The following is a 22,673-nucleotide window of genomic DNA, read 5'->3' on the forward strand; positions in this document are numbered from 1 at the left end:
GAGAGGAAGGATTGGGGAGATGCTCTGTTACGGCTTAGTCTGAATAGCATACAGTTACACAGGAGAGTGTCACAGTGACAAAGACAATATCTGATTAGACATCTTATTTTATGTGCAAACAGGCACACACACACACACACACGCATGCACAATCAGCTTCATTACACACACCTTTGATGTGTATGTGTGTGTGTGTGTGTGTTCAGAAGTGTGTCTTCACACTCTCCAAGCAGCACACCTCCAAGTAACAGGCATCACCATGGTGACCCATGCCAGCAATTAGGAGGCCCTAACAGCCTCGGAGCAAGAAAGTGTGCATGGATGCATCACTTACATTATGCAAATCATGGTCCCTGGGAAAGTCGTTCCTACCTTCGACAGAGCGGCCCTCTCGCTCCTTCACTTAATTCATTCTTATCACCACTCCCTGAGTGGAACCATCAAAGCACATTATGCGCATCATGGGGGAATCATAACAGCGCAACACATCTGTAACATGCCTCCTACTACAGTATGCTAAGGGATTTACTAGTGGAGCAGTATGGGCAATTCACGGGAGAATGGCGGCGAAAGAGAGATGGTGTAGAGATATTATCTTCGCTCCATCGTTTCATAAGCCATCTCCCATTCTTTCTTTGCTCCTGCCTTCACTCTTTCGTTCTCTATTCATGGGAGTGTATCTCCTGCTGCTCTTTTATGACTAGGAAGGCTGGCATGAGTGAGAGTTTTAAACGTCATTTGTTTGTAAAGTAAAAAAAGACAACAGTCTGGTTGTGTGTGGAGAGAAAGCAAAAACAGGTCTTTAGAATTTTTTGCAAATGTATTAACAGTAAAAAAATGAAATATCACATTTACATAAGTTTCCAGACCCTTTACTCAAGCAACTTTGGCAGAAACTGCAGCCTCGAGCCTTCTTGGGTATGACACTATAAGTTTGGCACACCTGTATTTGGGGAGTTTCTCCCATTCTTCTCTGCAGATCCTCTCAAGCTATGTCAGGTTGGATGGGGAGGGTCACTGCACAGCTATTTTCAGGTCTCTCCAGAGATGTTTGTCCGGGCTCTGGCTGGGTCACTTAACGACATTCAGAGACTTGTCCCAAAGCCACTTCTGTGTTGTCTTGTCTGTGTGCTTAGGGTCAATGTCCTGTTGGAAGGTGAGCCTTTGCCTCAGTCTGAGGTCCTGAGCGCTATGGAGCAGGTTTTCATCAAGGCTCTCTCTGTACTTTGCTCCATTCATCTTTCCCTCGATCCTGACTAGTCTCACAGTCCCTGGTGCCAGGTTTCCTACAGACGTGACGCTTGGAATTCAGGCCAAAGAGTTCAATCTTGGTTTCGTCAGACCAAAGAATCTTGTTTCTCATGGTCTGAGAGTTACTTAGGTGTCTTTTGGCAAACTCCAAGCTGGCTGTCATGTGCCTTTTGCTGAGGAGTGGCTTCCGTCTGGCCACTCTACAATAAAGGCCTGATTGGTGGAGTGCTGCAGAGATGGTTGTTCTTCTGGAAGTTTCTCCCATCTCCACAGAAGAACTCTGGAGCTCTGTCAGTGTCCATCGGGTTCTTGGTCACCTCCCTCACCAAGGCCCTTCTCCCCCGATTGCTCAGTTTGGAAGAGACTTTGTGGTTCAAAACTTCTTCTGTTTAAGAATGATGGAGGCAACTGTGTTCTTGAGGACCTTCAATAATGCAATGATGTTTCTCTACCCTTCCCCACATCTGTGCCACGACACAATCATGTCTCGGAGCTCTGCGTACAATTCCTTTCGAACTCATGGTGTAACGACAGTCTTCGGGTGAGAGGAGGACCAAGATGCAGCGTGAATATCATCCATAATTTAATGGGAAACACTTAAACACTGAACAAAACAACAAACCGACAAAAAGGAAAGAAGACGATACAGTCCCGTAACGCGAACACTAAACACTGGAAACACTGGAACAGGAACAATAACCCACAAACAAACAGTGAAAACAGGCTACCTTAATATGGTTCCCAATCAGAGACAATGACAAACACCTGCCTCTGATTGAGAACCATATTAGGCCAAACAACAAACCCAACATAGAAACACAAAACATAGAATGCCCACCCAGCCCACGTCCTGACCAACTAAACAAAGACTAAACAAAGGAAATAAGGTCAGGAACGTGACACATGGCTTGGTTTTTGCTCTGACATGCACTGTCAACTGTGGGACCTTATATAGACTGGTGTGTGCCTTTCCAAATCATGTCACCACCACAGGTGGACTCCAATCAAGATGTAGAAACATCTCAAGGATGATCAATGGAAACAGGATGCACCAGAGGTCAATTTCGCTTCTCATAGCAAAGGGTCTGAATACTTATGTAAATAAGGTATTTCTGTTAATATATTTTTTAAATTTGTACACACAATTTTTTTCTTTTCAGTTTGTCATTATGGGGTATGGTGTGTAGATTGATGAGAGGGAATATTATTTAATTCATTTTAGAATAAGGTCTGTAACATAACAAAATGTGGATAAAGTCAAGGGGTCTGAATACCTTCCAAATGCACTGTAGATGAGGTTGTCATAAAAATAACCACGCAACCTATGATGTTACTTGTTATGCAACATTTTACTCCTGAACTTATTTAGGCTTGCCATGACAAAGGGGTTGAATACTTGACTCAAGGTTATTGACTCATTTCAGATTTCCATTTTTTATTAATTTGTAAACATTTGGAACAATACAATTCCACTTTGACATTATGGGGTATCTTTTTTCATCCATTTAAAATTCAGGCTGAAACATAACAACATGTTGGAAAAGGCAAGGGGTGTGAATACTTTCTGAAGGCACTGTACATGACCTCTGCCTCGACGACGATATCAGTATTATCAGCATCACCTGTCTTTTTATTAAAGAAATGCATTAACTGAAGCAATTCATCTATTAAAATTGAATATTCTTTATCTTTTTTTTCTCTGCCCCACTCTAAAAAGGGGAGAAACTCTGTACTTTAAAATGACATACTGGACCTACATTTATATAGTTTCTTGACTGCGTCCAGCTCGCTAATAAAAAAGGAAATGAAAGCTGGACAGTCAGGGAGCAACGGAAAATCAATTTGCAAAAATGTTTACGGAGAGGAAATATAACACATTTTCATTGTGGTCGAATGTGGCCCCTGGGCAAAATGAGTTTGACTACCCTGCTTTAGATAGTATATATAAGTTTCACACTTGGTAAAAAAAAAGAAGTGCTATTTGAAATGGACTGAAATCCCCTGAATAGATTTGAAGGGTTGTTGAGAGAACCACTTTTAAACTGAATGCAGGGTCCATGCTATGCAACCAATTAAAATGTAATTTCTCTCTCTGTCTGTCTCTCTCCATCTCTAATCGATAAACACAATAGTGTATCTCCCCAAAACCAGAGTGGAGAGTTAGAGGTGTGGAGTGGTGATAGTGTAATTCTGCCCAACGTTGCTTTAATCTAAAAACATGGAGCGAGTGTGTTTTATCGATCAACTAGAAACAGGCGAGAGCTGTCTGAAATTAGGCCCAGCACGCTATGTATTCACACAAATACCGTACACACACACACACACACACATACTAAAGCACACACTCAAGCACACACTGATGGACGGACACACACGAAACAACTTACTTGACACATACGTAAACACACACATTTATTCTATAAACATACACATTTATTCTGCAAACATACCGTACTGTGGGCCTAAACACACAGAGGTAGTCTCAGTGACTTATGAAACTAATCACCCCCCTTGGCATTTTTCCTATTTTGTTTTCTTACAACATGGAATTGAAATAGATTTTTGGGGGGTTTGTATCATTTGATTTAAACAACATGCCTACCCCTTTGAAGATGCAAAATATTGTCTCTCGTGAAACAAACAAGAAATAAGACAAAATATTATAATAATTTGAGTGTGCCTAACTATTCACCCCCCCAAAGTCAATAGTTTGTAGAGCCACCTTATGCAGCAATTACAGCTGCAAGTCTCTTAGGGTATATCTCTATAAGCTTGGCACATCTAACCACTGAGATTTTTGCCCATTCTTCAAGGCAAAACTGCTCCAGCTCCTTCAAGTAGGATGAGTTCCGCTGGTGTACAGCAATCTTTAAGTCATACCACAGATTCTCAATAGGATTTAGGTCTGGGCTTTGACTAGGCCATTCCAAGACATTTAAATGTTTTCCCTTAAACCACTTGAGTGCTGCTTCAGCAGTATGCTTAGGGTCATTGTCCTGCTGGAAGGTGAACCTCCGTCCCAGACTCAAATCTCTGGAAGACTGAAATAGGTTTCCATCAATAATTTCCCTGTATTTAACGCCATCCATCATTCCTTCAATGCTGACCAGTTTCCCAGTCCCTGCCGATTAAAAACATTCCCACAGCATGCTTCACTATGAGGATGGTGTTCTCAAGGTGATGAGAGGTGTTGAGTTTGAGCCAAACATAGCATTTTTCTTGATGGCCAAAAAGCTCAATTTTAGTCTCATCTGACCAGAGTACCATCTTCCATATGTTTGGGGAGTCTCCAACACACCTTTTGCCGAACACCAAACGTATTTGCTTATTTTTTCTTTGTGGAGCTTTGCAGCTTCTTCAGGGTTATCTTTGGTCTCTTTGTTGACTCTCTGATTAATGCCCTTGCCTGGTCCATGAGTTTTGGTGGGCGGCTCTCACTTGGCAGGTTTGTTGTGGTGGCATATTCTTTCCATTTTTTTATAATGGATGTAATGGTGCTCCGTGGGATGTTCAAAATATATTTTTTTTTATTACCAACCCCAACATACACCCCGCATAAAAATATTTTTCAAACCAGCAGAGGCGTCACAAAAGTCACAAATAGCGATAAAATAAATCACTTACCTTTGAAGATCTTCCTCTGTTTGCAATCGCAAGGGTCCCAGCTACACAACAAATGGTTGTTTTGTTCGATAAAGTCCTTCTTTATATCCCAAAAAAGTCAGTTTAGTTTGCGCGTTTGTATCAGTAATCCACCCGTTCAACATGTAGACAAAGGAATCCCAAAAGTTACCGGTAAACTTTATCCAAACAAGTCAAACTATGTTTCTAATCAATCCTCAGGTACCCTAATATGTAAATAAACAATCAAATTTAACTTCTTATGGCTGCAGGGTGAATATTGAAAAACTGGAAAATATGTGCACATTTTCAAACGGCCTCTTAATCAATTTTTGCTCTTACAATATGCATATATTTACTACTATTGGATAGAAAACAGTCTCTAGTTTCTAAAAACGTTTGAATTATTTCTCTAAGTGGAACAGAACTATTTTTACAGCCCATTTCCTATCCGGAATTGAGATTTCCAAATGCGATGTCTCTCTTTAAGAGCTTGTCTATAAAAGGTCATGTCACTTAGGACTGTAGAAACACGTCATACGCCTTCATCTGGGTGTAATGCGGAAGTGAGAGAAGAAAGCAGTTGAATATCTCGTCCAGGGACTGAACACAACATCTTGGAGTGAGACCTGCGCACTTAATTTTTTTTTCTGGTCACGAAGTAGAATATGGACTCGGCTCCTGGAAAACTCTCGTTAAAGGTGAATATGAGCTCTGGCTACGATATTATTTGATACATGTCACAAAATCATCCTAAAGTATGTTTTTTCAATATAGTTTAATTATATTATTGAAATTTATTCTGGACTTTAGACGTGATGCGACGCAGGAATTGTTTGAAGAAAGAAAGGCTAGCGCCGCACGGCCAGTGTGCTTGCTAATACAAGAGGGAAATAGTTCATTCTGGAACCCAAACAAAGACTGTACTGGACAATGGACCCCTTTACAACATTCTGATGGAATATCAACAAAGATAAGGACCCAATTTGGGATGCTTTTTCATATATCTGTCGAACTGTGCTATGCTACCGTTTGACTAGAATCAATGCTGCCGTATGCTAGCTAATGTAGTAAGCTAATATAACGATATATTGTGTTTTCGCTGTAAAACACTTCAAAAATCGGAAATATTGGCTCTATTCACACGATCTTTGTCTTTCATTAGCTATCCACCATATATTTTTCTGAAATATTTTATGAGGTGTAATTAGTAGTTGACGTTGGTGTCTGTATTTTCTCTGGCTACTCCCGTGCGATTTCAGACTGTAGCTATGGCATCAGACCGAGTAGTTGACGTTGGTGTCTGTATTTTCTCTGGCTACTCCCGTGCGATTTCAGACTGTAGCTATGGCATCAGACCGAGGCTCTGCATCTTTCCTCGTGCTCCTAGACCTTAGTGCTGTCTTTGATACCATCGATCACCACATTCTTTTGGAGAGATTAGAAACCCAAATTGGTCTACACGCACAAGTTCTGGCCTGGTTTAGATCTTATCTGTCGGAAAGATATCAGTTTGTCTCTGTGAATGTTTTGTCCTCGAACAAATCAACTGTAAATTTCGGTGTTCCTCAAGGTTCCGTTTTAGGGCCACTATTGTTTTCACTATATATTTTACCTCTTGGGGATGTCATTCGAAAACATAATGTTAACTTTCACTGCTATGCGGTTGACACACAGCTGTACATTTCAATGAAACATGGTGAAGCCCCAAAATTGTTGTGGATGACTGCAAACGTTCTACTTTTAAACTCGGACAAAACAGAGATGCTGTTTCTAGGTCCCAAGAAACAAAGAGATCTTCTGTTGAATCTGACAATGAACCTTGATGGTTGTACAGTCATCTCAAATAAAACTGTGAAGGACCTCGGACCCTGATCTCTCTTTTGACGAACTTATCAAGACTTTGTCAAGGACAGCTTCTTTCCAACTACGTAACATTGCAAAAATCAGAAACTTTCTGTCCGAATATGATACAGAAAAATGAATCCATGCTTTTGTTACTTATAGGTTAGACAACTGCAATGCTCTACTTTCCGGCTACCCGGATAAAGCAGTAAATAAACTTAAGTTAGTGCTAAATACGGCTGCTAGAATCCTGACAAGAACAAAAAAAATTGATCATATTACTCCAGTGCTAGCCTCCCTACACTGGCTTCCTGTTAACCTACAAAGCATTACATGGGCTTGCCCATGCCTATCTTTCCGATTTGGTCCTGCCGTACATACCTACAAGTATGCTACAGTCACAAGACGCAGGCCTCCAAATTGTCCCTAGAATTTCTAAGCAAACAGCTGGAGGCAGTGCTTTCTCCTATAGAGCTCCATTTTTATGGAATGGTCTGCCTACCAATGTGAGAGACGCAGACTCGGTCTCAACCTTTAAGTCTTTACTGAAGACTCATCTCTTCAGTAGGTCATATGATTGAGTGTAGGCTGGCCCAGGAGTGTGAAGGTGAACGGAAAGGCTCTGGAGCAACGAACCGCCCTTGCTGTCTCTGTCTGGCCGGTTCCCCTCTCTCCATTGGAATTTTCTGCCTCTAACCCTAAAACAGGGGCTGAGTCACTGGCTTACTGGGGCTCTTCCATGCCGTCCCTAGGAGGGGTGCGTCATTTGAGTGGGTTGAGTCGCTGATGTGGTCTTCCTGTCTGGGTTGGCGCCCCCCCTTGGGTTGTGCTGTGGTGGAGATCTTTGTGGCCTATAACTCGGCCTTGTCTCAGGATGGTAAGTTGGTGGTTGGAGATATCCCTTTAGTGGTGTGGGGGCTGTGCTTTGGAAAAGTGGGTGGGGTTATATCCTGCCTGTTTGGCCCTATCCGGGAGTATCATCGGATGGGGCCACAGTGTCTCCTGACCCCTCCTGTCTCAGCCTCCAGTATTTATGCTGCAGTAGTTTGTGTCGGAGGCTAGGGTCAGTCTGTTATATCTGGAGTATTTCTCCTGTCTTATCCGGTGTCCTGTGTGAATTTAAGTATGCTCTCTCTAATTCTCTTTTTCTCTCTTTCTTTCTTTCTCTCTCTCAGAGGACCTGAGCCCTAGGACCATGACTCAGGACTACCTGGCATGATGACTCCTTGCTGTCCCCAGTCCACCTAGCCGTGCTGCTGCTCCAGTTTCAACTGTTCTGCCTGCGGCTATGGAACCCTGACCTGTTCACCGGACGTGCTACCTGTCCCAGACTTGCTGTTTTCAACTCTCTAGAGACAGCAGGAGCGGTAGAGATACTCTCAATGATCGGCTATGAAAAGCCAACTGACATTTACTCCTGAGGTGCTGACTTGCTGCACCCTCGACAACTACTGTGATTATTATTATTTGACCATGCTGGTCATTTATGAACATTTGAACATCTTGGCCATGTTCTGTTATAATCTCCACCCGGCACAGCCAGAAGAGGACTGGCCTTCCCTCATAGCCTGGTTCCTCTCTAGGTTTCTGCCAAAGGTTTTGGCCTTTCTAGGGAGTTTTTCCTAGCCACTGTGCTTCTACACCTGCATTGCTTGCTGTTTGGGGTTTTAGGCTGGGTTTCTGTACAGCACTTTGATATATCAGCTGATGTAAGAAGGGCTGTATAAATACATTTGATTTGATATCAACATAACCTTAAAGGCCGCTTAGCAAGGAAGAAGCCACTGCTCCAAAACCACTACGGTTTGCAACTGCAAATGGGGACAAATATTGTATTTTTTATGGAAATGCAATCTGGTCTGATGAAACAGAAATAGAACTGTTTGGCCATAAAGATCATCGTTATGTATGGAGGAAAAAGGGGGATGCTTGCAAGCCGAAGAACACCATCCCAACCGTGAAGCACGGGGGTGGCAGCATCATGTTGTGGGGGTGCTTTGCTGCAGGAGGGACTGGTGCACTTCACAAAATAGATGGCATCATGAGGCAGGAAAATTACATGGATACATTGAAGCAACATCTCAAGACATCAGTCAGGAAGTTAAAGTTTGGTCGCAAATGGGTGTTCCAAATGGAGAATGACACCAAGCATACTTCCACAGCTGTGGCAAAATGCCTTAAGGACAACAAAGTTAAGGAATTGGAGTGGCCATCACAAAGCCCTGACCTCAATCCTATAGAAACTTTGTGACCAGAACTGAAAAAGCATGTGCGAGCATGAAGGCCTACAAGCCTGACCCAGTTACACCAGCTCTGTCAGGAGGAATGGGCCACAATTCACCCAACTTATTGTAGGTATCTTGTGGAAGGCTACCCGAAACGTTTGACCCAAGTTAAACAATTTAAAGAGAATGCTACCAAATACTAATTGAGTGTATGTAAACTTCTGACCCACTGGGAATGTGATGAAATAAATAAAAGCTGAAATAAACCATTCTCTCTACTATTATTCTGACATTTCACATTCTTAAAATAAAGTGGTGGTCCTAACTGACCTAAGACAGTTCATTTTTACTCAAATTAAATGTCAGGAATAAATGTATTTGGCTAAGGTGTATGTACATTTCCAACTTCAACTGTATCTGGAGTGACATTTCCATATAGTCATGGCTCTATGCAATACTGTACATTTCCCAGCCTTGGTTCTGGACCTGGGGACTGTGAAGAAACCTGTGGTTGCATGTCTTGTGTTGTACCAATCATTGTCTGATTCTGAACTGTGTGCCAACTGCTTGAACAGACAGGTCAGTACCTTCAACACATCAATACCTCGCATAAAGAACAATAGTGATGCAGTCAATGTGTCCACAACTACGAGCCAGGATTGACATGCATGTTACTTACACTTGCCCTCCGTGTACATCTAAGTTATGTGCATATTACCCTATGTCCGTCTGCTGCATATGACCACACAGCTGGGCATTAGTCCAGATGTGATAAAACTAGAGCCTGTATGACATGAAAGTTGACTTGGTGTATATAGCTTGAACTGTTCAAGACTTACTGTTGGTGGATTATTTTATGAAAATGTATTCACATTTATGTAGTTATAACTGATAAAAGTAAAAAATACTTTTAAGTAAGGATAGCCTGAACATGTACAATTTGGTGGTAGTGTCTGCAGTAGTAATGGAGGTGACTAGTTAGTTAATAAAAAAAATGGGTAAATGATTGCTAAATCAATTGATTGTTTGATTTGAATGATTGACTGATTGGTTGGTTGATAGGATAGCCTGAACATGTAGAAGTTGGTCTGGTTTCTCTAGCTTGAACGGTTCAAGAATTGCAACTACTGTTGGTAGGTATGATGTACACATTTATGCTAATTTAAATCATTATAATTTATAGTGCAGACCAGAGCTAGACGAGGGCTAATACAATCCCGAGCTGGACCACATCTAGTGCAGACCAGCTCAGTAGTTGCTGTCAGTAGTTGTGTAGTTGTGGTGAGTTGTTGTCTATTTGTGTTGCAGGTTCCTTGGGCACTACAGTATGGGTGTGGTCAGTACTTGTTGTCAGTAGTTGTGGAAGGTAATTGTGGTCAGTAGTTTTGTGGCTGTGGTCATTATTTGTGTGGGTCAGTAGTTGTGTGGGCGTGGTTGGTAGTTGTGGTCAGTAGTTGTGTGGTTGTGGTCAGTAGTTTAGTAGTTGTGGTCAGTAGTTCTGGTCAGTAGTTGTGGTCAGTTGTGTGTTTCAGTAGTTGTGTGGTCGGAGAGTGGTCAACATTTATGTTTAAAAAGAGTTACAGAAAATGTTGATTTTGCATTTACTAAAACAGCTAACTTTTGTCAGAATAAGATATTTCTGTTCCACGTTCAGATTTGAAAAGCAGAAAAGTAGAGGAAGATTTTATACACTCAAACGTTTTGTCTAAGTTGTTGGCCAAGTGGTTAAAGTTGCTGAATTGTGTCAAAAATTGCATGGTTGCATTTACAGTGAATGGAATGTTGGAAGTGATGATGTCACAATGGTGTTTTTAAAATGTTGAGGAAATGCCATGAAAGTGGATGGGAGGACAACAAATGTATAATTTATAAAGTATAAAAGACATCAACAAGTTGTATGTAAGCACACTGCTCCTGATCAGTGTACACGTTTTAAAGTTTAAACGGTGTTTCTTGCTTAACCTTCTTGCACGTACCAACAAATGGGTGTGATCATTCTACAGTGGTCCCTGCAGCGTACTCTCAAACCGGTATTATTTGAACGCTTATTTAGAATGTCCAGTTTCGATTGATGCAACAATCAGCATTTGAGCTGGCCACACTGTTTTTTCACGGAAACATTTTGCACAAACACATTCTCTCAACCAGCTTCATGAGGAATGCATTTCCAACAGTCTTGAAGGAGTTCCCACAGCTGAACACTTGTTGGCTGCTTTTCCTTCACACTGCGGTCCAACTCATCCCAAACCATCTCAATTGGGTTGAGGTCGGTGATTGTGGAGGCCAGGTCATCTGATGCAGCACTCCATCACTCTCCTTCTTGGTCAAATATACGCAGCCTGGAGGTGTGTTGGGTCATTGTCCTGTTGAAAAAGAAAGTAGTCCCACGAAGCACAAACCAGATGGGATGGCGTATCGCTGCAGAATGCTGTGGTAGCCATGCTGGTTAAGTGTGCCTTGAAGTCTAAATAAATCACTGACAGTGTCACCAGCAAAGCACCCCCACACCATCACACCTCCTCCTCCATGCTTCACGGTGGGAACCACACAATCAGAGATTGCGGTTGGAACCAAAAATCACACATTTGGACAGATTTCCACTGGTCTAATGTCCATTGCTTGTGTTTCTTGACCCAAGCAAGTCTCATCTTCTTTTTGGTGTATTTAGGAGAGATTTCTATGCAGCAATTCCACCATGGAGGCCTGATTCAAGCTGTCTCCTCTGAACAGTTGATGTTTAGATGTGTCTGTTACTTGAACTCTGTGAACCATTTATTTGGGCTGCAATTTCTGAGGCTGGAAAACTCTAATGAACTTATCCTCTGCAGAAGAGGTAACTCTGGGTCTATCTTCCCTGTGGCGATCATCATTTGAGCCAGTTTCATCATAGTGCTTGATGGTTTTTGCGACTGTCCTTAAAGAACCTTTCAAAATTCTTGAAATGCTCCGCATTGACTGACCTTCATGTCTTAACGTAATAATGGACTGTCATTTCTCTTTGCTTATCGGAGCTGTTCTTGTCATAATATGGACTTGGTTTTTTACCATAGGGCAATCTTCTGTATACCACCCCTACCTTGTCACAACACAACTGATTGTCCCAAATGCATTAAGAAAGAAAGGCACACCTGCTAATTGAAGTGGATTGCAGGTGACTACCTCATGAAATTGGTTGAGAGAATGTCAAAAGTGTGAAAAGCTGTCATCAAGACAAAGGGTGGCTACTTTGAAGAATCTCAAATATAAAATGTACTTTTATGTGTTTAACACTTAACACACACTACATGATTCTGTATTTCTTATTTCACAGTTTTGATGTCTTCACCAATATTCTACAATGTAGAAAATAGTAAAAAATAAAGAAAATCCCTAGAATTAGTAGGTGTGTCTTAACCTTTGACTGGTATTATATATACACTACTGTTCAAACGTTTAGGGTCCCTTTGAAAACAAGGACATTTCTAAAGAAAAGCATTATTTTTGTCCATCAAAATAACAACAATTCATCAGAATGACAGTGTTGTTACGGTTCTCCTCCTCCTCTACAACCGAAGAGGAGGAGTAGTGATTGAACCAAGGCGCAGCGGGTTGTGAATACATAATTTAATAAAGACACGACAAAACAATGAAGACAGAAAACGACCTATACTTGACTAAACTACAAAATAACAAAACCGAAATGTATAGACAGACCTGAACAATACGAACTTACAAATAACGCACGAACAGGGAAAATAGACTACACAAAAAGAACGATGAACAAACAAACCGAACAGTCCCGTATGGTGCGACAAACACTGACACAGGAGACAACCACCCACAACGAACACTGTGAAACAACCTACCTAAATATGACTCTCAATTAGAGGAACGCCAAACACCTGCCTCTAATTAAGAGCCATACCAGGCAACCCTTAAACCAACATAGAAACAGAAAACATAGAATGCCCACCCAAACTCACGTCCTGACCAACTAACACATACAACAAACTAACAGAAATAGGTCAGGAACGTGACAAGTGTAGACATTGTTAATCTTGTGAAGGACTATTGCAGCTGAAAACGGCTGAGTTTTGATTGAATATCTACATGGGCGTACAGATGCCTATTATCAGCAACCATCACTCTTGTGTTCCAATGGCAAGTTGTGTTAGCTAATCCAAATGTATCATTTTAAAAGGCTAATTGATCATTAGAAACATTAGAAAACCCTTTTGCAATTATGTTAGCACAACTGAAAACTGTTGCACTGATTAAAGAAGCAATAAAACTGGTCTTCTTTAGACTAGTCAAGTATCAGGAGCATCAGCATTTGTGGGTTCGATTACAGGCTCAAAATGGCCAGAAACAAATACCTTTCTTCTGAAACTCGTCAGTCTATTCTTGTTCTGAGAAATAAAGACTATTCCATGTGAGAAATTGCCAAGAAACGGAGGTTCTCGTGCAATGCTGGGTACTACTCCCGTCACAGAACAGTGCAAACTGGCTCTAAGCAGAATAGAAAGAGGGGTGGGAGGCCCCGGTGCACAACTGAGCAAGAGGACAAACAAGGTAGAGTGTCTAGTTTGAGAAACAGACGCCTCACACGTCCTCAACTGGCAGCTGTATTAAAATTAAACGGGACCCGCAAAACACCAGTCTCAATGTCAACAGTGAAGAGGAAACTACAGGATGCTGGCCTTCTAGGCAGAGTTGCAAAGAAAAAGCAATTTCTCAGACTGGCCAATAAAAGAAAAGATTAAGATGTGCAAAATAACACAGACATTGGACAGAGGAACTCTGCCTAGAAGGCCAACATCCCGGAGTCGCCTCTTCACTGTTGACATTGAGACTGGTGTTTGTGGGTAGCATTTAACCTGTTGGGGATGGGGGCGCTGTTTAGACTATTTATGCTAATTTGGCTAATTTTTTAAACGGCTTCCCACAAAATCCTTGATCGTACAATATGCATATTATTATTATTATTGGATAGAAAACAGTCTATAGTTTCTATAGGAGTTGAAATTTTGTCTCTAAGTGGAACAGAGCCCATTCTACAGCAATTTCCCTGACATGGAGTCAGATTTGAGAAATGTTGGCCACTCTTCTGAAGTCATTTAAAAGGGCACTGTCGTTGCTATGACTATACGGACACTTCTTACGTCTTCCCCTGGATGCCTTTACGTGATGACGATTCCAACGGGGTCGATTGCGCGTTCACAGGCCCTACAAATGAAAAAACCCTGAAGCTAGTCATTCTTTGGGAGCTGCGTCATGAGCCTAGAGGACACCGGCGCGCACCTGTTCCAAGCGTTAGTTTAGCCTGTTATATTTCTCCGGTCATCTTTTCACTCGTTATAGGAGTTAAAAACATCATAAGGTAGTTAATTTAAAGCGTTTTATAGCAATTTATATCCGTTTAGTGCGATTTTGGGACATTTATTTTTGCAACGATGTGAAAAGTTGGGCACGCTTTTCAGTTCATCCCGAACGCAGTTGACATTTCCACATGGCAAGAGGACAGCTTTCCACCAAAAGACGATTTCTCCCAAGAAAGGATCCTTTGCCCAAGATACTGATGGAAGAACAGCTCAAGGTAGGACATTTTTATTATGATAAATCGTGTTTCTGTCGAAACATTTTAGTGGCTTAGGACGCCATGTTTTTTGACGTAGCTTCGCTTGGCGCAAACTGTATTGAAAAGTAAGGATAAATTAAAAAATGTAATAACGCAATTGTATTAAGAATTAAATTGTCTATCAATCCCTGTCCACCCTATATTTTTTAGTCACGTTTATGAGTATTTATGTATAAGAGTAGATCACTGTCTAAGTGGCGCAAGGACATTTTCTGACCAGCTGAGCTACATTTCACATTGTCTAACCATGATTTTGGTGGCTAAATATAAACATTTTCGATCAAACTCTATATGGATTGTGTAATATGATGTTACAGGAGTGTCATCTGAAGAATTCTGAGAAGGTTAGTGAAAAAATTAATATATTTTTGGCGATGTTGACGTTATCGCCCACTTTGGCTAGAATCAATGCTGGGCTGCTATGTGCTATGTGCTATGCTAATATAACGATTTATTGTGTTTTCGCTGTAAGACACTTAGAAAATCTGAAATATTGTCTGTATTCACAGGATCTTTGTCTTTCGATTCGTGTATGCTGTGTATTTTTACGAAATGTTTGATGATTAGTAGTTAGGTAAACACGTTGCTCATTGTAATTATTCTAGTCCATTTGTGATGGTGGGTGCAATTGTAAACTATGCCATCTACCTGAAATATGCACTTTTTTCTAACAAAACCTATCCCATACCATAAATATGTTATCAGACTGTCATCTAATGAGTTTTTTTGTTGGTTAGGGGCTATAAATATCTTAGTTTAGCCGAATTGGTGATGGCTACTGGTGTTGGTGGACAAATAAAAGATGGTGGATTATGCTAATGTGTTTTTAGGTAATAGATGTACATCTTTACATATTGTGTCTTCCCTGTAAAACATTTTAAAAATCGGAAATGTTGACTGGATTCACAAGATCTGTGTCTTTCATTAGCTGTATTGGACTTTAATGTGTGAAAGTTAAATATTTTAAAAAAATATTTTTTTTGAATTTAGCGGCACTGGTTTTTCAGTGGGGGGGGGGGGGGGGTGTGCCGCTAGCGCCACGCTGATCCTAGACAGGTTAATGAAGCTGCCAGTTGAGGACTTGTGAGATCTGTTTGTTTGGTCTGTTTCTCAAACTAGACACATTAGTGTGGTCTGTTTCTGGTCTGTTTCTCAAACTAGACACATTAGTGTACTTGTCCTCTTGCTCAGTTGTGCACCTCTTTCTATTCTGGTTAGAGCCAGTTTGCCTATGAAGATATTACATAGAAAATCTGAATTTTCCAGCTACAATAGTCATATACGTCATTTACCCTTTCACACGTACCATCACACAGGTGTGATCGTTCTACAGTGGTCCCTGAAGTGTACGATCACATCCGTGTGATTAGAATGCCTTTTTTAGAACGGACAGTTTCGAATGACGCAACAATCAGCATTTAAGCTGGCCACACTTCTTTCAGAAACTATTTACACAAACACAGTCCTTACAAATATATGTACAGAATGTGAGCAGTTTATTTTTGGATGCAACGTTCAGATATTCACAGAAGCATCTAGCATAACACAATCATCCAAACTGGAAAAATGTAGACTACACTTGTCCTAGCGCTAACTGAGGAAAGCTTGACGCAACACAAGAGGTCATATTTTCTAACTCTACAATATGATTTAGCTACTAGCAATTACTATTTAGAATTAGTCACATCACTGGTGAGCTCACCGTTGATCAAAATAACTGAGTAAAACACTTTCTAGAAGTCAAAAGTAATCCGACGATGATTCGTTTTAGGGCGCAGCCATGCTTTTTTCCTCACAGAAACCAAAGATAAATAAAGAAGGCAAGATGAGTTTGGTCTGTTTATAGTATGGATGTTGAAGGGGTGTGTCGTCTACCATCGTTCACAGCCCACCATTCACTTCCTGAAGTTCACAAAAAATGTGTGATCCCTTACTCAGCTCATTTTGTTATAGCATCTTTGGTCCGACAGACGATTACGTAAAACCCAGAATGCATTGTATGTCAACAAACATGGCTCCACACATAGCTGGAATTATCTTAGCTCATCATAATCAGTACAACCATCAAAAAAGTATTTTACACACATACTATGTGCCCAATACAATCTATGCAAGAATCGGAATGCATGATTTATCATTGGGACTTAACCTGTCTAGGATCAGCGTGGCGCTAGCGGCACCCCCCCCCCCCCCCCACTGAAAAACCAGTGCCGCTAAATTCAAAAAAAATATTTTTTTAAAATATTTAACTTTCACACATTAAAGTCCAATACAGCTAATGAAAGACACAGATCTTGTGAATCCAGTCAACATTTCCGATTTTTAAAATGTTTTACAGGGAAGACACAATATGTAAAGATGTACATCTATTACCTAAAAACACATTAGCATAATCCACCATCTTTTATTTGTCCACCAACACCAGTAGCCATCACCAATTCGGCTAAACTAAGATATTTATAGCCCCTAACCAACAAAAAAACTCATTAGATGACAGTCTGATAACATATTTATGGTATGGGATAGGTTTTGTTAGAAAAAAGTGCATATTTCAGGTAGATGGCATAGTTTACAATTGCACCCACCATCACAAATGGACTAGAATAATTACAATGAGCAACGTGTTTACCTAACTACTAATCATCAAACATTTCGTAAAAATACACAGCATACACGAATCGAAAGACACAGATCCTGTGAATACAGACAATATTTCAGATTTTCTAAGTGTCTTACAGCGAAAACACAATAAATCTTTATATTAGCTTAGCACATAGCAATTAGCAGCCCAGCATTGATTCTAGCCAAAGTGAGCGATAAAAGTCAACATCGCCAAAAGATATTAATTTTTTCACTAACCTTCTCAGAATTCTTCCGATGACACTCCTGTAACATCACATTACAACATGCATATACAGTTTGATCGAAAATGTTTATATTTAGCCCCCAAAATCATGGTTAGACAATGTGAAATGTAGCTCAGTTGGTCAGAAAATGTCCTTGCTCCACTTAGACAGTGATCTACTCTTATACATAAATACTCATAAACGTGACTAAAAAATACAGGGTGGACAGGGATTGATAGACAATTTAATTCTTAATACAATTGCGTTATTACATTTTTTAATTTATCCTTACTTTTCAATACAGTTTTCGCCAAGCGAAGCTACGTCAAAAAACATGGCGTCCTAAGCCACTAAAATGTTTCGACAGAAACACGATTTATCATAATAAAAATGTCCTACCTTGAGCTGTTCTTCCATCAGTATCTTGGGCAAAGGATCCTTTCTTGGGAGAAATCGTCTTTTGGTGGAAAGCTGTCCTCTTGCCATGTGGAAATGTCAACTGCGTTCGGGATGAACTGAAAAGCGTGCCCAACTTTTCACATCGTTGCAAAAATAAATGTCCCAAAATCGCACTAAACGGATATAAATTGCTATAAAACGCTTTAAATTAACTACCTTATGATGTTTTTAACTCCTATAACGAGTGAAAAGATGACCGGAGAAATATAACAGGCTAAACTAACGCTTGGAACAGGTGCGCGCCGGTGTCTTCTTGGCTCATGACGCAGCTCCCAAAGAATGACTAGCTTCAGGGTTTTTTCATTTGTAGGGCCTGTGAACGCGCAATCGACCCCGTTGGAATCGTCATCACGTAAAGGCATCCAGGGGAAGACGTAAGAAGTGTCCGTATAGTCATAGCAACGACAGTGCCCTTTTAAATGACTTCAGAACAGTGGCCAACATTTCTCAAATCTGACTCCATGTCAGGGAAATTGCTGTAGAATGGGCTCTGTTCCACTTAGAGACAAAATTTCAACTCCTATAGAAACTATAGACTGTTTTCTATCCAATAATAATAATAATATGCATATTGTACGATCAAGGATTTTGTGGGAAGCCGTTTAAAAAATTAGCCAAATTAGCATAAATAGTCTAAACAGCGCCCCCATCCCCAACAGGTTAAAAAATATGGGAATAAAACAGTAAATATATCAATAATTACCACACACAACATTTTCTGATAGTGATTTATTGATACAAATGGTGTGTGCAGCCAGTCAATCACATAACCTCTCACTCCCACTCTGAGCCAATCAGTGTTGTTGTTTATGTATGTAGCTAGTGAGCTAAGTTGTAGCAATAGCAATGTCTTTCAAAAGGAGACAACTCACATATGCGGAAATTCTGGAGATTTAAAAACAATTCTGACAATGAGTCAAAGTCAGGAATCAGATTCTGACAGTGACAGTGAGGAGCTGCCCCCCAACCTTGTAGCCATTGACACCCCTGAACCTGAGGATCCCTTGTCCACTGACGAAGTCCCAGTTCTCTTTGAAAATGCTGGTGGTGATGGAGGCAGACTGACAGTGTACGAAGTACAGGAGTTCTGTGGTAGCTGGAAGGCTGCCAGCCATTTCACCCCTCCTGGCCCTGCTGTTTTCTTTGATGAGTCCCAGTCTGGAGTGCAACGCCCCTTGCCATTTCCATCGTGGCAGAGTGCTACAAGTTGTTTCTGACAGAGGGACTGGTGGGAGACATAGCATAGACCAATTGCTATGCCTTGGAGCTACAGGAGAAGGGAGAGCCAGGATTTGTGGGGCAACCACAATTAGTGAAATGTAAACTTTCCTGGTGACAGTCCTTCTCATGGGGATAGTAAAGAAAAACTCCCTAAGAGAATACTGAAGCACAGATCATATGTTTGCAACTCCCGTCTTTGCCACCCTCTTTCCCCAAGACTGCTTCCTAGTTCTGCTGCGATGACTGTATAGCATCAACAATGCTACTGCCATCCTAAATGACCCGTTATACAAAATAAGAAATGTCAACAACTGGCAGTAAAGTTGCAGAACAAACAAGACATCCATGTACTCTCCACTGTCCATACAGCAACCATGTCGGCCACAGGGAAGGTGGACAACCTGATGGGAGAGAGACAAATCAAACCAGACTGGGTGCTTGACTATAACCTCAAAAAGGGGACAGTAGATAAGGCGGACATGATGAACAGCTTTGTGGAATGGACTCAGAAAACGACCTAGTGGTATCAATTTTTTTTTCAATTTTTCCAGGGTAGCTTCAAAATACAACATGCCAATACTTCTCTGACACAATTAGCATTGTTTTACAGAGCTGATAGAATAATGTAGCTAGCGACATACGCATGATTGAATATAACACCATAAAGGTTATGAAATTAGTAATGTTACCTCGCGTGTCCGGGGTTATAAGGAATATATACAAATATATTATGCTCCATACACACAGTGAGCTACAGTATAACACAACATACTATTATAATGCAACTAGGTACTTTCTTTGATAGAAACGGAGTCTGGATTTGAACCTGGGTGTCTGAAGTGACAACTCTAGCAATGAGACGCTGTGCATTAGACAGCTGCGCCACTTGGGAGATGTAAGGCCAGGGTAGCTTCAAAGTACAACACATGCAAATACTTCTCTGACGCAATTAGCATTGTTTTCCAGAGCTAATATAATAATTTAGCTAGCTACCTAAGCATAGAGTATATCACCATTAAGGTTATGAAATTAGTAACTTTACCTCGCGTGTCCGCGGTTATAAGGAATATACACAAAAATAGTATGCTACGGTAGAAACGGCATAACACGACATGCAGAAACTATTATAACGTAATAAGGCACTTACTTTGATAGAAACGCACACATTTCCAAAGTTATTATTGGTAACGAAAACAACTATTACTGTGATGCAGGCAACAGACGGAAAATGTGAACACGTGTGTGCAGGACGGGAGATGAGTAAATGTCTGCAGACTTGAACTGCACAAACAATTGGGAAGCGTTTGGGGAATTTGTTCGGGTCAGAAATATGAATTGGTCCGCAAAAGTAAAAATGACTACTTTTATGTGAATGAATGAGGCGGAACACACCTCAATTCAAACTGTTGTTAGAAAATAAAAAACTTGTTAGAAAATAATTTGAAATTGACAAGTTGAAAACAGCCTATAAATAAAAACAGGCTGCGTGCCTTGGTTTGAGGGCAGTGCGGATTATGTGTACTATTGCGTAACAATCACATTCTGTAATGGAGAGAACGTTCTAACATCACGTACATAAAAAAACTCCCACTGGGGCGACCGTTAGAGATATTTGTAACTCACGCATGAAAGGGTTAACAATGTATCCACTGTATTTCTGATCAATTTTATGTTATTTTAATGGACAAAAAAGGTGCTTTTCTCTCTTAAACAAGGACATTTCTAAGTGACTCCAAACCTTTGAATGGTAGTGTGTGCATGTGTATATATATATATGTAAATATATGAGGGTCTTAAATGGTTATACAGCTGTTACATTTATCAGAACTGTATTTTTGACCCTTTCTAAATGTTGACTACTATTTTACTAATTTACTGTGTGGGATACAGGGAGAATAATTCCACACTACTTAGTAATGAGAAGGTCATGCAATTGGAACTATTTGCGTTATTGAAAGTGAACGAAACTGTGTTTGTAAAAACGTTCAAGTATGTTTGCTGTGTTCTAGTGCACTGTAAAATAGATGGCTCTCCTAGCAACTTGTTATGGATAGGGGGCAGCATTTTCACGTTTGGATGAAAAGCGTGCCCGAGTAAACTGCCTGCTACTCAGTTCCAGTGGCTAATATATGCATATTATTATTCGTATTGGATAGAAAACACTCTGAAGTTTCTAAAACTGTTTGAATGATGTCTGTGAGTATAACAGAACTCATATGGCAGGCAAAAACCTGAGAAAAAATCCAACCAGGAAGTGGGAAATCTGATGTTGGTCGTTTTTCAACTCATTCCCTATTGAGGATACAGTGGGATATGGGTCATGTTGCACTTCCTAAGGCTTCCACTAGATGTCAACAGTCTTTAGAACCTTGTCTGATGCTTCTACTGTGAAGTGGGGCCGAATGAGAGGGGAATGAGTCAGAGGTCTGGCAGCTTGCTTTGAGCTCGTGACGCTCGTTCACATGAAAGCGAGGTCTGTTCCATAGCTTTTCTACAGGCAAAGGAAGTCTCCGGTTGGAACATTGTTGAATATTTATGAGATTTATGTTAAAAATATCCTAAAGATTGATTCTATACTTCGTTTGACATGTTTCTACGGACTGTAATATGACTTTTCGTCTGAACTTTTGCCTGGAACTGCCCGCGCGTCGTGAGTTTAGATTGTGTACTAAACACGCGAACAGCAAGGAGGAATTTGGAAATAAATTATGGACTTTATGGAACAAATCAAACATTTATTGTGGAGCTGCGATTCCTGGGAGTGCATTCTGATGAAGATCATCAAAGGTAAGTGAATATTTATATTGCTATTTCTGACTTATGTTGACTCCAACATGGCGGATATCTTCTTGGGTTGTGTTGGTCTCTGAGCGCCATAATCAGATTATTGCATGATTTAATTTTTCCGTAAAGATTTTTTTGAAATCTTTAAGGAGAAGTAAATCTTTAAATCTGTGAATAACACTTGCATCTTTTATTAATGTTTATTATGAGTATTTCTGTGATTTGATGTGGCTCTGTGCAAATTCACGGGATGTTTTGGAGTCAAAGCCAAATGTAAACTGAGGTTTTTGGATATAAATATTAACATGATCGAACAAAACATACAAGTATTGTGTAACATCTTGTCCCGGGAGTGTCATCTGATGAAGAATAACAAAGGTTCGTGATTCATTTTAACAATATTTCTGCTTTTTGTGACTCCTTTCATTGGTTGGAAAATCACTGTATGCTTTCTGTGACTAGTTGCTGACCTAACATAATGATATGTTCTGCTTTCGCCGAAAAGCTTTTTTGAAATCGGACGCTGTGGTTGGATTAACGAGACTTGTATCTTTAAAATGGTGTCTAATACTTGTATGTTTGAGAAAATTGTAAATTTCTGATTTCTGAATATGACATTTCTGTTGATTTCTGTTGATTTCTGTTGATTTCGCTAGCGGAACCCCAGTCCTAGACAGGTTAACACTTTTCCCAGTCATATTCAAGGTTAGAACCACCTTTCTAGGGTTTCTCAACTTCTAGCCTTGAGATGCATTTTTTATAACATATCTATAGTATTTCACTTTTTAATTAGAATAGTATTGC

Source organism: Salvelinus fontinalis, chromosome 36, assembly GCF_029448725.1.
Source record: "Salvelinus fontinalis isolate EN_2023a chromosome 36, ASM2944872v1, whole genome shotgun sequence".
Lineage (NCBI taxonomy): Eukaryota > Metazoa > Chordata > Actinopteri > Salmoniformes > Salmonidae > Salvelinus > Salvelinus fontinalis.